Genomic DNA, 14679 nt, shown 5'->3' with positions numbered 1-14679 from the left:
GCCAGTGACGCCTACATCCCTTGAATGAATAAAAAAAATGAAAAATATCAAATGTATCAGAAATTAAGCAGGTAAAATGATTCATGTTATCAAAAACTTGCAGATATTTGCCATTCATAACTTTGATAATTTATCGATCCTCTCATAGATATTGCAACTTAAAATCCAGTCCATTGCATGGAAAAATCTCTCTTGAATAAACAGCCTAAAGCTGCAGTGCACATCAATGTTTTGGTGTTTCTGTTGACAATATTCTGCTGGTATTTCAGCTGTGAGATCAACCATCGCTGCCCATATAAATACCTCCTTTCTCCAATAAATTTAAGCACAATTTCTACTGTGTTGAACCTGCCAAACTGACAATAGTGGGAAATTGTTCCTATGCAAGATTCACAACTTAAGTAAATTTTCAAGATAGGGAAGTGACAGCAAATGTAGAAAAAGCACAACTTGATTGCCAAGCTCTGTCCTCTCTATAATACAATGACAGAGAATGAGATTAAATCTATATGCATCCAACAAATCTTAAATTTTGCTTCTTTCTCCTTCTGCACCATTTATCTTTCGGTACAATACAAAGCATTCCCAAGCTGAATAATGTATACAAATATAATTATAGTACACTAGCTGCTTGCTGATAAAGATTGAGCAAGCAGCAGCAATGTTAATGATACATGTAGAGTAAATTATTCACAACAAGCTAAAAGTGGGGATGGCATGACTGAAGAGACAAAGATGGCAAAATAGAATTGTTTTTGCATTTATCCAGTAATGACATCCTGAATACTGTGTCCTTTTCTGTTGAAATTTTGTCAGAGTCTCAAACTTTTCATGAATAATCTAGCCTCTGCAGGGTTTTGGAGCTCCATTGATTTGTCAATCTAATTTTCTTCAAAAATCAAACTTCATCTATCATTTAAAATTTCTAATGGCTTTCTATTAGATGCTTGTTGTAATTGGATTTCTCTTTTTGTCCCTCCTACAAAGAAAAATACAATCACACTCGGTAATGACCATCATGCCTTGGTTTTGGTACAATGTGAGGTAGTTAAAGGCTGAAGCAGGAAGTGCAGAACAGTGGTTAGAGAACATCTGCTACACAGCCAAGTTTGCTGAAGGTTTTTCTGAGACCGCAGCAGGAAAAAACAGGCCAGCACTGAGTCAACATAAACATTTCCAGCACACTCAGATGGCAGATGGTGATCATTTATCTCCGTTGTTGTTGGATAAAACATGGCTGCCAAGAGAGGGAGGTGAATAATAATTCATGGGCAAACTGCCAATAATGATGTGCCAATAATGAAAGACCTCAGCCCAGGTTTTCCCACAACAGTGAGGCATACACTGTAATTCATCCTGTGTAGTGCATCCATCTTGCCATTGTCATCATGCTCCAAATTTTGATGATCTCTAATTAGAAACATCACAGTGATCACAGAGATATATCATGCACTTCTCAGCATCAGTGCATTCACCAAATGAGCCACAGGGAAGTTTCAAAAAATGGAAATGCAACTTATTAAATAAATTTTAATTTACAATTATTTTTAAGTGTTCTGTCTGTCCCTTTTAGAGTTGACATTTCATCAGTTCCATTGCATTGAATGATGTATAAATTCAGGTCACTCCAAGTTTATTTAGGAATATGATTATTATTAGCTTTTATTTTTATGCATTTCAAAAGCATCAAATGAGCTGAGCAAACTCATTGTGAATTTTAAAACTTAGAGGAGATCTGATAACTATTTTGGTTATAATGGGTAGAATCTTACCTATGTCGGGCGGTCAGGAGCGGGCGCGGAGCTGATCGCCACCTGGGATTGGCTGCATGCCACCGTTTTACGTGGGTGGACCAATTAAGGCCCGCCCAGCATGACGCACAGCCGGTAGCGCAGCGCTACCTGTGCGGGTGGGGGCCTGCGCACGAAAGAGCGCAGCAATCTCCCTGAGGCACGGAGCTGCCTCGGGGAGATTAAGTTGATATTAAAATAATTTAAGAAAATTATTTAAACATGTCCCATCATGTGACAGTGTCACATGAGCTGGGACATGTTTGCGAATTGGGCAAAATGTAATTAATTATTTTATAAAACTTTCAGGAAATCTCATCACGCCTGTGGATGAGGTTTCCTGAAAAATGTGGAGGCTGCTTGAGCTCTCCGCCTGCCTGCCAACCTTAAGGTTGGATGGGCAGCATTGCTAACAACCTTAATTAGCTTTTTAATGGCCTTAATAGGCCGTTGACAGGCCGGTGGGTGAACAGCCACCTCTGGCGCACGCCTGGCAAACAAAATATCTAAATGACATGCGATGACGTTGGGACGCACGCCCGACATCATCACGCATCATTTTGCGCGTCGGGCCCGTCCCCGCACGCCAATGGCAATATTCTGGCCAGTGAGCTTGAAGATCAACTCTTGTGGACAGCGAAAACGCACATGCTGACCTTCAAGATGGGGTTGAAATATTTGAGGTATATGTACTGTACATACATTTCCTTATGACTGAATAAAACTATAGTGATTAATAAGAAGATTAGAGTCATTAGAAAATATATAGTTGACGTGTTAGTAGCTTTTGTGAGGTTAAGCACTGTGAGAAAACAGAGAAGGGATAATTTAAATTCTAAAAATCTTAGTTCATTGTGTTCCAGACATATTAAAAATTTAAATCTCAGGTGCAGGAAATGGATATTCAAAAGATCTTAGTTGTTCAATCTTTGCATCAGTAACACAGGCCAGGTTTTTCCATTCATCAGGCAGGCTTGGCAGGGTGGTCGGCTCCACACTGCAATTTCACATGGGCGGGCCAATTAAGGCCCACCCTGCATGGATCACAAGTGGTAGCACTGAGCGCTACCTGTGAGAGTGGGGGGAGGAGGGAGGATCGGGTCCAGCGCTCTTTCGCATGCTTCAATCTCCCTGAGGCACGGATTGGCCTCAGGGAGATTGAAGTGCTTTATAACAAAATAAATAAAGCAAATGACACAAAGCTGGGTGGGAGGCTGAGCTGTGAGGAGGATGCAGAGATGCTTCAGTGTGATTTGGACAAGCTGATGGAGTGGGCAAATGCAGTATAATGTGGATAAATGTGAGATTATCCATTTTGGTAGCAAAAACAGGAAGGCAGATTATTATCTGAATGGCTATAAATTGAGAGAGGGGAATGTGCAACGAGACCTGGGTGTCCTTGTACACCTGTCGTTGAAGGTAAGCATGCAGGTGCAGCAGGCTGTAAAGAAGGCAAATGGTATGTTGGCCTTCATAGCCAGAGGATTCGAGTACAGGAACAGGGATGTCTTGCTGCAATTATACAGGGCCTTGGTGAGACCACAACTGGAATATTGTGTGCAGTTTTGGTCTCCTTATCCGAGGAAGAATGTACTTACTATAGAAGGAGTGCAATGAAGGTTTATCCGATTGATTCCTGGGATGGCGGGACTGACATATGAGGAGAGATTGTGTCAATTAGGATTATATTTGCTGGAGTTCAGAAGAATGAGGGGGTATCTCATAGAAACCTATAAAATTCTAACAGGACTAGACAGGGTAGATGCAGGAATGATGTTCCCGATGGTGGGGGAGTCCAGAACCAGGGGTCAGAGTCTGAGGATATGGGGTAGACCATTTAGGACTGAGATGAGGAGAAATTTCTTCACCCAGAGAGTGGTGAGCCTGTGAAATTTGTTACCACAGAAAGTAGTTGAGACCAAAACATTTTTTGCTTTCAAGAAGGAGTTAGATATAGCTCTTGGGGCAAAAGGGATCAAAGGGTATGGGGAGAAAGCGGGAGCATGCCATTGAATTGGAAGATGAGCCATGATCATAATGAATGGCAGAGCAGGCTCAAAGGGCCGAATGGCCTACTCCTGCTCCTAGTTTCTATGTTTCAATGAGAAATTTAATGAAACATGTCCCCTCATATGACTGTGTCACATGAGATGGGACATGTTTTTATTTTTCAAAGAAAATTCTTATTTCATTTGTAATAGTTTTAGGAAACCTCATCCCGCTCGTGGATGTGGTTTCCTAAAAAACATAAAGGCTGCTTGGCCTTTTCGCCTGCCTGCCAACCATTAGGTTGGACGGGCAGCTTAAAATTCATGTTAATTACCTGTTTAATGGCCTTAATAGGCCTATAAATTATCAGTGGACATGCAGCTGACTCCAGCGTGTGCCTGCCGAACGAAATATCGCGAGACAGTGCCATGATGTTGGAACGCATGGCCAGCGTCCAGTGTGTCTGGCCCGCTCCCGCACGCCAAATGTAAAATTTCACCCACAATTTTAACAATTGGGGATTTAGTCCTGACCTTGGAGCAATAAATAACATCGATGCCATGTCACCAGCACCATTACTTTAAGTCTTGAGCAAGTGGAAACGATGTGAAAACTGATGTAAATGCAAGACTCTGACACAGGACAACAGTAGGGAATTAGGAAATAGATTTTTTTTTTAAAGGGATAAAAGAAAATGGCAAGAGATAAAAAATGGAATACAAGAAAAAACTTGAACATTATCAAGGATGACAGTAATGGTTTTTACAAGCATATTAAGAAATAGCTATTTTTAAAAATCAATCTTCACTGTATAAGATGAACCAGAGATGCAAGAAAAACTAAAAATAAAATCAAGGTGAGGAACTAACTGGGTTCAATACAAAAAAACAGGTGAAGGAGATTGAAGACAGACAAATCTCCAGGACTCAATGGTTTCTTTCCCAGGTTTTGTGTCTTCTGGTTCCCAAAAGTTCAAAATAATCAAACATCTGAAAGTGTTTGAGCTTTATTGAATGTATTCCTTACAGCTCTCCGTGTGGCTGGTGGACTAATACATTGTTACTCGGCACCTGACTGCACTGCAGCAGTAAATGTGGCACCCTGGATGCACATTCTCATAACAATTAGTTCCTAGCTATTTCCAAATAACATAATAAAACATTCCTCTTTCTTTAAACTGAACTCCATTAGAGTCTGTTATAGCTTCTTTTCTCAAAATATTATTCATGGTATCACTTAGGTGGTTGGATGTTGTTCCTCCATCTTGTAGATTTGGCATTCATTGTTCTCAGTGGTGAGCTGGTTACCTTACAGGTGATGTTGTGGGTGTTGCTCCTGGTGTTGTAGGAGTTGTGCTTGATGTTGCTAATGTTGTCACTTCCTAGTGACGTTGATGTTGCACCACTTGTTGGTAATGCTGTTGATGTTGTCTCACCGGTTAGTGATGTCGCTGGTGTTGTTGATGATCTTCTCTGCTTTTCCAGCTCAGGTTTAGTCGAATATGGACTCTGTTCCTTTTAATTTGCTTACCGATTTCGGTCTCTTTGATGTATGACCTCGGAGTCTCAGCTTTATCAACAACTTTTGCTGGGTTCCAGGTTTTCATGATTGGATCTTCAACATGTAGTTTGTGCTTTCAACAACTCAGGCAGGGATTTAGCATACTTGTTGAAATGTTGACCTCCTCCTGCCTGTACATTAGTGAGTTGTTGTCTGTCTTCTTCCTGGTCAGTTGGAGGAAGTAGCCTGCTTGGCACAGCTGTGTTATACTTTCTTCCATTTAACAGCTCTGTAGATGATTTCATGTCATGTTCAGATGTGCAGCTTGGAGTGACAATAAGGCAGGGTTTGGGCCTTCCTTTGGCTCTAGGCATTTCATGACAGTTCTCTTGACCATCTTTATGCGTCTTCCTATAAATGTGTGTCCCCTTGGGTGATGTGCTGATCAAATGATTCTGTTGAACTCATATTGTTCACCAAATTCCCTAAATTTTCTCAAGGTGGACTGGGTTCCATTGTCACATATTACTCTTTCAGGAATCCCTTGCTCAGCAAACAGAACTTGTACTGCTAAGATCATTGTTTCCTTTGACAGCACCTTCCAAACCTGCAACCTCTTCCAACCAGAAGGACAAGGGCAGCAGAAGCATGGGAGCATCACAACCTCCAAGTTACACACCATCCTGACTTGGAACTGTATCTCCATTCCTTCACTGTCCCTTCCTAACAGCACTCTGGGTGTTCCTACAACACATGGACTGCAGCAGTTCAAGAAGGCAGCTCACCACCACCTTCTCAAGGACAATTAGGGATGGGCAATAAATGCTGGCCTAGCCAGTGACGTCCAGATTCCATGAACGAATAAATAAAACCTTGCAAATCTTTCAACTTCCAGATAAAAGGGAATTTTGAGTAATAATCTACTACTATGAGATGCCATTCTTGATTGTTTGTGAATAAATCAGCTCTCATAGTATGCCATGGTCTGGGTGGTACTTCAGTAGCTATCATCTCTTTCTGTTGTGTATTCCTGTACTTCTGGCAAATATTGCATGCAGGCATCATTCATTCAATGTCTTTTTAAATGCCTATCCAGTACACAGCTGATCTGGCTCTGAGATTACACGTCTCCATTTCTATGTGGCCTTCAAGTAGCTTCTGGAGAAGTTCTTTCTGCACCATTTGGGGTATCATTATTCTGGATACGGCCAGCAGAACACCTTCCAGTGTGTTGTCATCCCTGATAGACCAATACTGCTCTATTGCTGGCTGTGCTTGCAGTATCTTATCAGGCCATTCCTGGATCACTTGCTGAGAGAGCATCTGTAACTCTTTGGGCAGAATTTTCTGCCTGCCGGGTGGGCCGGCCCGACCCAATCTCCGGCGGGTGGGGAGCTGATCCCCGCCAGAGAACCGGGCCCCGCCGCTATTTTACATGGGTGGGCCAATTAAGGCCTGCCCAGCGTGACGTCTGGCGGGAAGCGCTATGCGATTCCTGTGTGGGTGGGGGGGGGGATTCCCCAAAAGCGTGTGCGCTCTTTTCTGCATGTGCACGAAAGAGCGCACATCTCCCTGAGGCTAAGTGCTGCCTCAGGGAGATCGCTGACACTTTTAAAAATGTTAAAAATAGAAAAGAAAAAAAAATCTTTAACATGTCCCCCTTATGCGACAATGTCACATGAGATGGGACATGTTCATTAATTACACTAAAACTTTATTATACTTTTTTAAAATCCCTACATGAATCCTCATCCTGCCAGTGGATGAGGTTTCATGTTTTTTATTTTGCCCACCGGGGCTCCTGGCCTGCCCGCCAACCTTAAGGTTGGACTGGCAAGTCCTTTAATTGTTTCAATGATCCTGCCAATGGCCTCAATTGGCCGTTGACAGGTTGGCGGGCCCACAGCTGATTTTGCTGCAGGCCTGCCTTCCTGAAAATTTAAATGGGGCGGGATGATGTTGGGGGTTCCCCCTGACAACATCCCGCGTCATTTTATGCGTCGGCGAGCGGGCCCTGCCCCCTGCTCGCCGACGGCAAAATTCAGCCCTTTGTCTTTGCTGGTCTCATCTCTAATTTGACTCAGTCTTGGTGGTATGTTCACTAGGTGATGGATCTTTATACCAAGATCTTCTATCTTGTGTTTCTACTGTTTTGACAACCGAGCTAGGGTATCTGCGAGCATCATTTCTCTTCCTGGCTTGTACTTCAGAATGAAACCATAACTCCGAGCCTTAAGAGTAATCTTTGCAGTCTTTCTGGTGCTTGACAGATTTTTCTTGTAGATTTGTTCTGTTGCACGATGATCATTCTCTATTCTGAACTTTTGCCCATAAAGATATGTATTCTCAGATCCATACACCACTGCCAAAAGCTATCTTTCTATGTTGGCACATCTGGTCTCAGTTGATGTTAAAGCTCTGAATGCAAATGCTATTGATTTTCCTTCATGTTCCAGGGCTGTGCCCAGCCCATTTGTAGAAGCATCTACTTGCAGAGTGGCAGGGTTTTTCTCTCTCTGAATACCACTACTTTGAATTTGTTGAAACTCCTCTCACATGACTGACCACTGGTATTCAACATCAACTCTCCTAGGTTTTCTGTCTGTTCTGATAAGTGAGGTCTGGAAGAACTCATGTACTGGATCAAGCCAAGGAAAGTCCTCAACTTTCCAGGTTCTTTAGGCTATTAATTGGCAAGCTCCCACCCTCCTTCACCTCCTTTTCTGAATCTCCATTACTTGGACCTTTAACACTGCATTTTTCAGCCAAAACAGTATAAACTTGCAATCATAATAGACAAACAGTCATATAGCCCCTTGAACTTTTGTTTCACAAGCTCAGCAGCTGTTGATGGGAATGTGTTGTACTGAAACTAGTACTCAACAAGTGTCTCTTTTGTACCATAAAATAGATAGTAATATTGATATTATAAATTTTAAGTATATATTATAAAAATCTCAAAGCAAAGATCTTTTCTGTAAATTGTCCATTTATTTTTTTCATCTAGCATCACATAGGAACATAGCAGCAGTAGTCCATTCAGCCCCTTGAGCCTGCTCCACCATTCAAATAGATCATGGATAATCTTTTACTTCAACACCATTTTCCTGCACTATCCCCATATCGCTTGATGTAATTGGTATCTAGAAATCTATCGACCTCTGCTTTGAAGATACCCAATGACTGAGCCTCCACAGCCATCTGGGGTAGAGAAATCCAAAGATTTACCACCCTCTGAGTGAAAAAATTCGTCCTTATCTTGGTCCTAAATGGTCTGCCCCGCCCCCAAACAGGGGAAACATCCTTCCTCCATCTACCCTGTGAAGCCCTGTAAGAATTTTGTACAGTTCAATGAGAATTCACTCTCTATTGCTTCAAATTAACCAAATACAAAGCACCTGGTCCTAACCCAGAATTACTCGTTATATAATCCTTTTCGAGTTTTGCTGAAAAAAGACATTTTGTCGAAGCTTTTCGTTTTGCACTCATTAGGACAATCGCAAGAATACCAATGTCAGGGGAAGCAACAACTTTATACTGTATGAGAAAAGAGTGCTGATTGGTTGGCAAGTGGACTCCAATTGATAGACATGTTGCCATGGAGAATGCATCAGTTAATCGTGACTGACAGTTAATTGCCAAGCATTGTCTGAAATTTAAATCAAGCAGCTTGACTCTGATTGGTCAAGGCATTGCCCTGAGGAATGAATCAGCAAATGGCCATCACTTATTTTGTTTAGCTGAAACAAGTGCAATGTGTGTACATGTTCTTTCTGTCTGCAAAGAACAGGGTCCTGCGTGTTAATATATGTAGCTTCGAGGACTCAAAAATGTGCCACACCGTGAGCCCGATTAACAATCTTAAATTGATTGTCAGCGTAAGTTTTAGCACATTGAGGATTAGTTAGCAAATGTTGTCCAAGTGCGGAATCACATCTAATGTTGGACACTGTGTTTTGAGTTTTGCAAGCACGGGCTGGTTGGGTATGGTCTGTACCTTGCCCGTTGTGAACAGTGGAAGGGATATGCTGTTAATACGATCCGCCAGTCTTTGGGATGTACAGTCAACTTACCTAGCATCACAATGGCACTGAAATTCATATACCCCATTATTCATTTGTGTTATAGTCAGAACGTCTTTTTGGCTTGATGTTAGTGGCGAATACCACTCATGTTGCTACTTTAAATTTCAAACAATGCTTGGCAGTTAACTGTCAGTCACCATTAACTGGTGCATTCTCTCCATGACAACGCCTTTACCAATCAGCACTTTCTTCTCATACAGTATGAAGTTGTTTTTTCCCATGATATTGGTGGTATTGTGATTGTGCTGATGAGTACAAGACAAAAAGACACGACAAAATGTCTTCTTTCAGCAATACTCAAGTTCTGTACTACCAAATGAGAATAATCGTTTTTAAAGTATTGGTTGCTTCTGTGCTTTCTCTGCATCAACTTAATCAAAAAAAATTCAAGCATTTTGTCCTTGTTAACGCTAGGCTATGACCCAATATTGGTAATAATCCAAAGCTGAGTACCTGGGTGCTTCCCAAAACAATGTAATTGCAGTTTATAATAAGCATATTAGATTTTTGATACAAATACTAGAACAAAACAAACAGTCTCCAAATATTAAAGTGACAGCTCATGTGAATAACAGGCCCTGCCCACTTACACCATTGTTGCAGAATACAGATTTTTGTCACATATAAACAGGGTAATTGCAAGAGTATTTTTTATAAGGCAAGAAAATCATTACAATAATAAAAAGGATGATGGAAGTCAGTTAGCTTTTCAAGTCCGTTCGGTCAAATCAATTTGTCCAATCAAAATTATTGCTTGACTGCAATTTTAATGTACCACTTTTAGTTAATACTCAGAGGCAACTTTTAGATTATTTCAATTTTATTTGTACCAAAAGTTTACTACTGTCAAAACCAAGTTTCAAACACTGAGCTCTAATTTTGAACGGCTGTTAGACCTTCATGAGCTGCAGTTGGCAGGAGGAGGGCAGTACCCTGTCACGGTAGCAAGAGTTCAGTTTAGAGTCGCATTATTGATTGGCTTTAGGAAACAGCAAAGGACTAAATACAGCCACTGACTTGCAGCACTCTGCTAGCACTGGCTGGAAGGTGCCCTGGTACCTATTGCCTTGTTACCTGCTAAATGCCTCGCCCAGTATTTCTTTTTAGTACCTTGTTTTGTTACCTGCTGATTCTCTCCTCCCCAAGGGTCTTTTCCCTGGCATCTCTGTTACCAGCTGCACCTCCTTCCTGTATTTGTTACCCTCCTTCTTGTAATATTGTTATCCACTGAATCCCCTCCTCCTGAGTATCTTTTCTCCATGGTATCTCACCTCCCACTCCAACTCCCCTCAATGTTTCTTGCATTCCCCAAGGGTCTCGCTCCTGGTGTCTCTCTTGAACCCCTACCCCCAGCTGGGTGTCTCTTCAACTCCCCCATCTATCTCTCAATCAGTATTTCCCCACTGATACTCAACCCCACCGCAGCACCCCCCCCCACCACCCCCGTCTCTCCTTCCACCCACTGTCTCTGTTACCACCCTCAGTATCTCTGTGACCCTCCCCATTTCTCTCACCTGGTACCCAGCACTCCATCTATGTTACCACCCCACCCCCCCACCCCCAAAGCCAAGATCCCTCTCCAGGTAATCTTTCTCCCCAGGGATCTCTGTCCCCGGGTTTCTCTCCCCAGGATCTCTCTCCCTCCCCCAGATCTCTCTTGTTCCCCAGGATCTTTATCTTTCTCTCCACCACCACCCCAGCCCCCCAACCCCCAACCCCGAGATCACCCACCCTCTATCCTGAATCACTCTCTCTCCCAGGGATCATCCCTCCTCTCCCCCGGATCTCTCTCTCTCCCGGGGATCTTTCACCCTGTCTCATCCAGATCTCTTTCTCTTTCCCCCGCACCTCTCTCTCTCGCCCAGGGACCTTTCACTCTCTCTCCCCCAGAACTCACTCTCTCCCCCGGATCTCTCTCTCGCTCTGGGATCTTTATCTCTCCACCCCGGGATCTCTTTCTCTCTCCCCCGGATCACTGTCTCTCCCAGGAATCTCTCTCACCCGGATCTCTCTCTCTCCCCCAGATCTCTCCCTTTCTCCCAGGGATATCACACTCACTCTCTCATCTGTATCGCTCTCTCTCTCTCTCTCCCCCTCCCAGGGATCTCTTGCTCTCTCCCCCAGAACACACTCTCTCTCACCCAGATCTCTCTCTCTCACCTGGATCTTTCTCTCTCTCCCTGGGATCAATCTCTCTTCCTGGGATCTCTCTATCCCTCTCTCCCTCCAGGATCTTTTTCTCTCCCCCCCAATCACCCGAATCTATCTCGCTCTCTCCCAGGGATCTCTTGCTCTCGCCCTGGGATCTCTCACGCTCTCCCCCGGAACTCACTCTCTCTCTCGCCCGGATCATTCTCTCTCTCTCCCAGGGATCTATCTCTTTCTTCCAGGGATATCGCGCTCTCTCTCCCCCTCCCAGGGATCTCTCTCTCACCCGAATCTCTCTCTGTCCCCTGGATCTCTCTCTCTCTCTCCCCACACCCCCCAGGGATCTCTCACTCTCTCCCCCTGGCCCTTCTCTCTCACCCGGATCTCTCCCTCCCTCTCCCCGGGATCCTCTCTCTCTCTCTCTCTTGCTCTCTCTCCCCCCAAGATCTCCCGCTCTCTCCCTTGGAACTCTCACTGTCATCCAGATCTCCCTCTCCCCTGGATCTCTCGCTTTCTCCCTCAGAACTCTCTCTCTCATCCGGATCTCTCTCTCCCCTGGATCTCTCGTGCTCTCCCCCGAATCTCTCGCTGTTTCTCACCGAGATTTCTCTCGCTCTCTCACCCCTGGATCTCTCTCTCTCTCACCCCCGGATATCTCTCTCTCACACCCCCCGATCACTCTCTCACCTGGATCTCTCTCTTGCTCCTCCAGATCTCTCTCTCTCTCTCCCTCCCAGGGATCTTTGGCTATCTCCCCCGGACCTCTCTCTCTCTCACCCCGATCTCTCTCTCTCACCTGGATCTCTCTCTCTCACCCGGATCTCTCCCCCTCCCCCAGATCTCTCCCTCTCTCCTAGGGATATCACACTCACTCTCTCACCTGTATCTCTCTCTCTCTCTCCTCCTCCCAGGGATCTCTTGCTCTCTCCCCCAGAACACACTCTCTCTCACCCAGATCTCTCTCTCCCCGGGATCGATCTCTCTTCCTGGGATCTCTCTCCCTCTCTCTCCCTCCGGGATCTTTTTCTCTCCCCCCCCCCACCACCATCACCCGAATCTATCTCTCTCTCTCCCAGGGATCTCTTGCTCTCGCCCAGGGATTTCTCACCCGGAACTCTCTCTCTCTTGCCCGGATCATTCTCTCTCTCTCTCTCTCACCCAGGGATCTATCTCTTTCTTCCAGGGATATCTCACTTTCTCTCCCCCTCCCAGGGATCTCTCTCTCACCCGAATCTCTCTCTCTCCCCTGGATCTCTCTCTCTCCCCACACCCCCCCGGGATCTCTCACTCTCTCCCCTGGGCCCTTCTCTCTCACCCGGATCTCTCTCTCTCTCCCAGGGATCTCTCCATCTCCCCTGGATCCTCTCTCTATCTTTCAGGGGTTTCTTGCTCTCTCTCCACCCAAGATCTCCCGCTCTCTCCCTTGGAACTCTCTCTCTCATCCAGATCTCCCTCTCCCCTGGATCTCTTGCTTTCTCCCTCAGAACTCTCTCTTATCCGGATCTCTCTCTCCCCTGGATCTCTCGTGCTCTCCCCTGGATCTCTCGCTGTTTCTCACCAAGATTTCTCTCACTCTCTCACCCCCGGATCTCTCTCTCTCTCACCCCCAGATATCTCTCTCTCACACCCCTGGATCACTCCACCCTCCCGATCACTCTCTCATCTGGATATCCCTCTCGCTCCTCCAGATCTCTCTCTCTCCCAGGGATCTTTGGCTCTCTCCCCCGGACCTCACTCTCTCTCACCCCGATCTCCAGCTCTCACCTGGATCTCTCTCTCTCACCCGGATCTCTCCCTCTCCCCCAGATCCTCTCTTTCTCTTAGGGATCTCTTGCTCTCTCTCTCTCCCAGGGATCTCTCTCTCTCCCCCAGATTTCTCTCTCCCTCTTTCCCCATCCACCCCGATCTCTTTCTCCCCCAGGATCACTTGCTCTCTCTCCCGGATCTCTCACTCTCTCTCCCCCAGATCTCTCTCTGTCATCCCTGGATAACTCTCTCTCTCGTCCAGATCACTTTCTCTGCCAGGGATCTCTCTCTTACCTGCATCTCTCTCTCCCCAGGACCTCTCTCTCTCTCATCCCGATCTCTTTCTCTCTCTCCAGGATCTCGTTCTCTCCCTCTCCCAGGGATCTTTCTCTCTCTCTCTCCCCGGTATCTCTCTCTCTCCCAGGGATCTCTCTCTCTCCCAGGGATCTCTCGCTCTCTCCCCTGGATCTCTCTCTCCTTCCCCAGATCTCTCTCCAACATGATCTCGAATTTCTCGCCCCACCCCATCATCTCTTCCCTCCCCAACCTCAGGATCCCTCTCTCTCCCCATAATCTCTCTCTCCCATGGAATCTCCCTTCCCCACGATCTCTCCCCATGATCTCTCTACCCAAGGATCCACCTCCCTGGGAGCTCTCTCCACCAATTTCTCTTCCTCTCTTGAATCTCTCACCGGGATGTCTCTTTCCAGTCCTCTCTCTCTCCCCAGATCTCTCTCCAATGGAATCACGGAGATCTCCCCCCGCCCCGGGATCTCTTCCCGCCGATCCCCTCCCCAACCCCGGAATCTCTCTCTCCCGAGGACCCCTCTCATTCCCGGAGATCTCTCCCACAGGGTTCTCTCTCCCACGGGATCTCTCCCTTGGGATCTCTCTTCCTCCCCAAGGGATCTCTCTCTCTCTCGCCATCCCCGGGATTTCTCTCTCCCCCGGGATCTCGGTACCTGCCGCCGTTACTGATCCTCCTCGGTCTTTGCGCTCGAGCTGCCCGACACAAAGTTCCACAGCTAGATGGCGGCGCAGACGCACTGCCACAGCCGGGCGGAGCTGGCAATGTGTCGAAGCTGCTGCTTGTCCATAACAGAAGACAACAGCAGCAGTATCGGCGGGGGGTGGGGTCGGTTTTCTATCTCTAAAGTCAATGTTGTTTGATCACTATGGAAGTAAACCAAGCCATGAATGGAATGTAATTCCTGCAGGCAAAGAGCAAATTAACCTCCGGTCAGTGTCCAATAAGACAAAGTATTTACTGCAGATTTGCATTATCGGAAATAATAACTGCAGACTTACTGTACCTACAATGATCCATACATGGATGAAAATGGTTTTTGTACCTAATAGGCACTCATAGCAGAACGCTGTATCAGTGTATTGCAGTTTAATATATTCAGAAAACTGCATTG

The 14679-nt window shown here is 45.4% G+C and overlaps 1 protein-coding gene across 2 annotated transcripts in view; it reads right to left on the bottom strand.

Moving 5' to 3' along the window:
• LOC121280977 (small glutamine-rich tetratricopeptide repeat-containing protein beta-like) overlaps window positions 1–14290 on the bottom strand; it is a 63788-nt gene extending 49498 nt beyond the window's left edge. For both annotated transcript variants that reach the window (XM_041193478.1, XM_041193488.1), the window contains exon 1: window positions 14221–14290. The gene's annotated coding sequence lies outside the window, so the exon portion shown is untranslated. The remainder of the gene's footprint in view (window positions 1–14220) is intronic.
• Between the last annotated feature and the right edge of the window lie 389 nt (window positions 14291–14679).

Source organism: Carcharodon carcharias, chromosome 1 (genome assembly GCF_017639515.1).
Source record: "Carcharodon carcharias isolate sCarCar2 chromosome 1, sCarCar2.pri, whole genome shotgun sequence".
NCBI lineage: Eukaryota > Metazoa > Chordata > Chondrichthyes > Lamniformes > Lamnidae > Carcharodon > Carcharodon carcharias.
The sequence above is the reverse complement of the archived record's forward strand: the minus strand, read 5'-3'. Positions and strand labels throughout refer to the sequence as shown.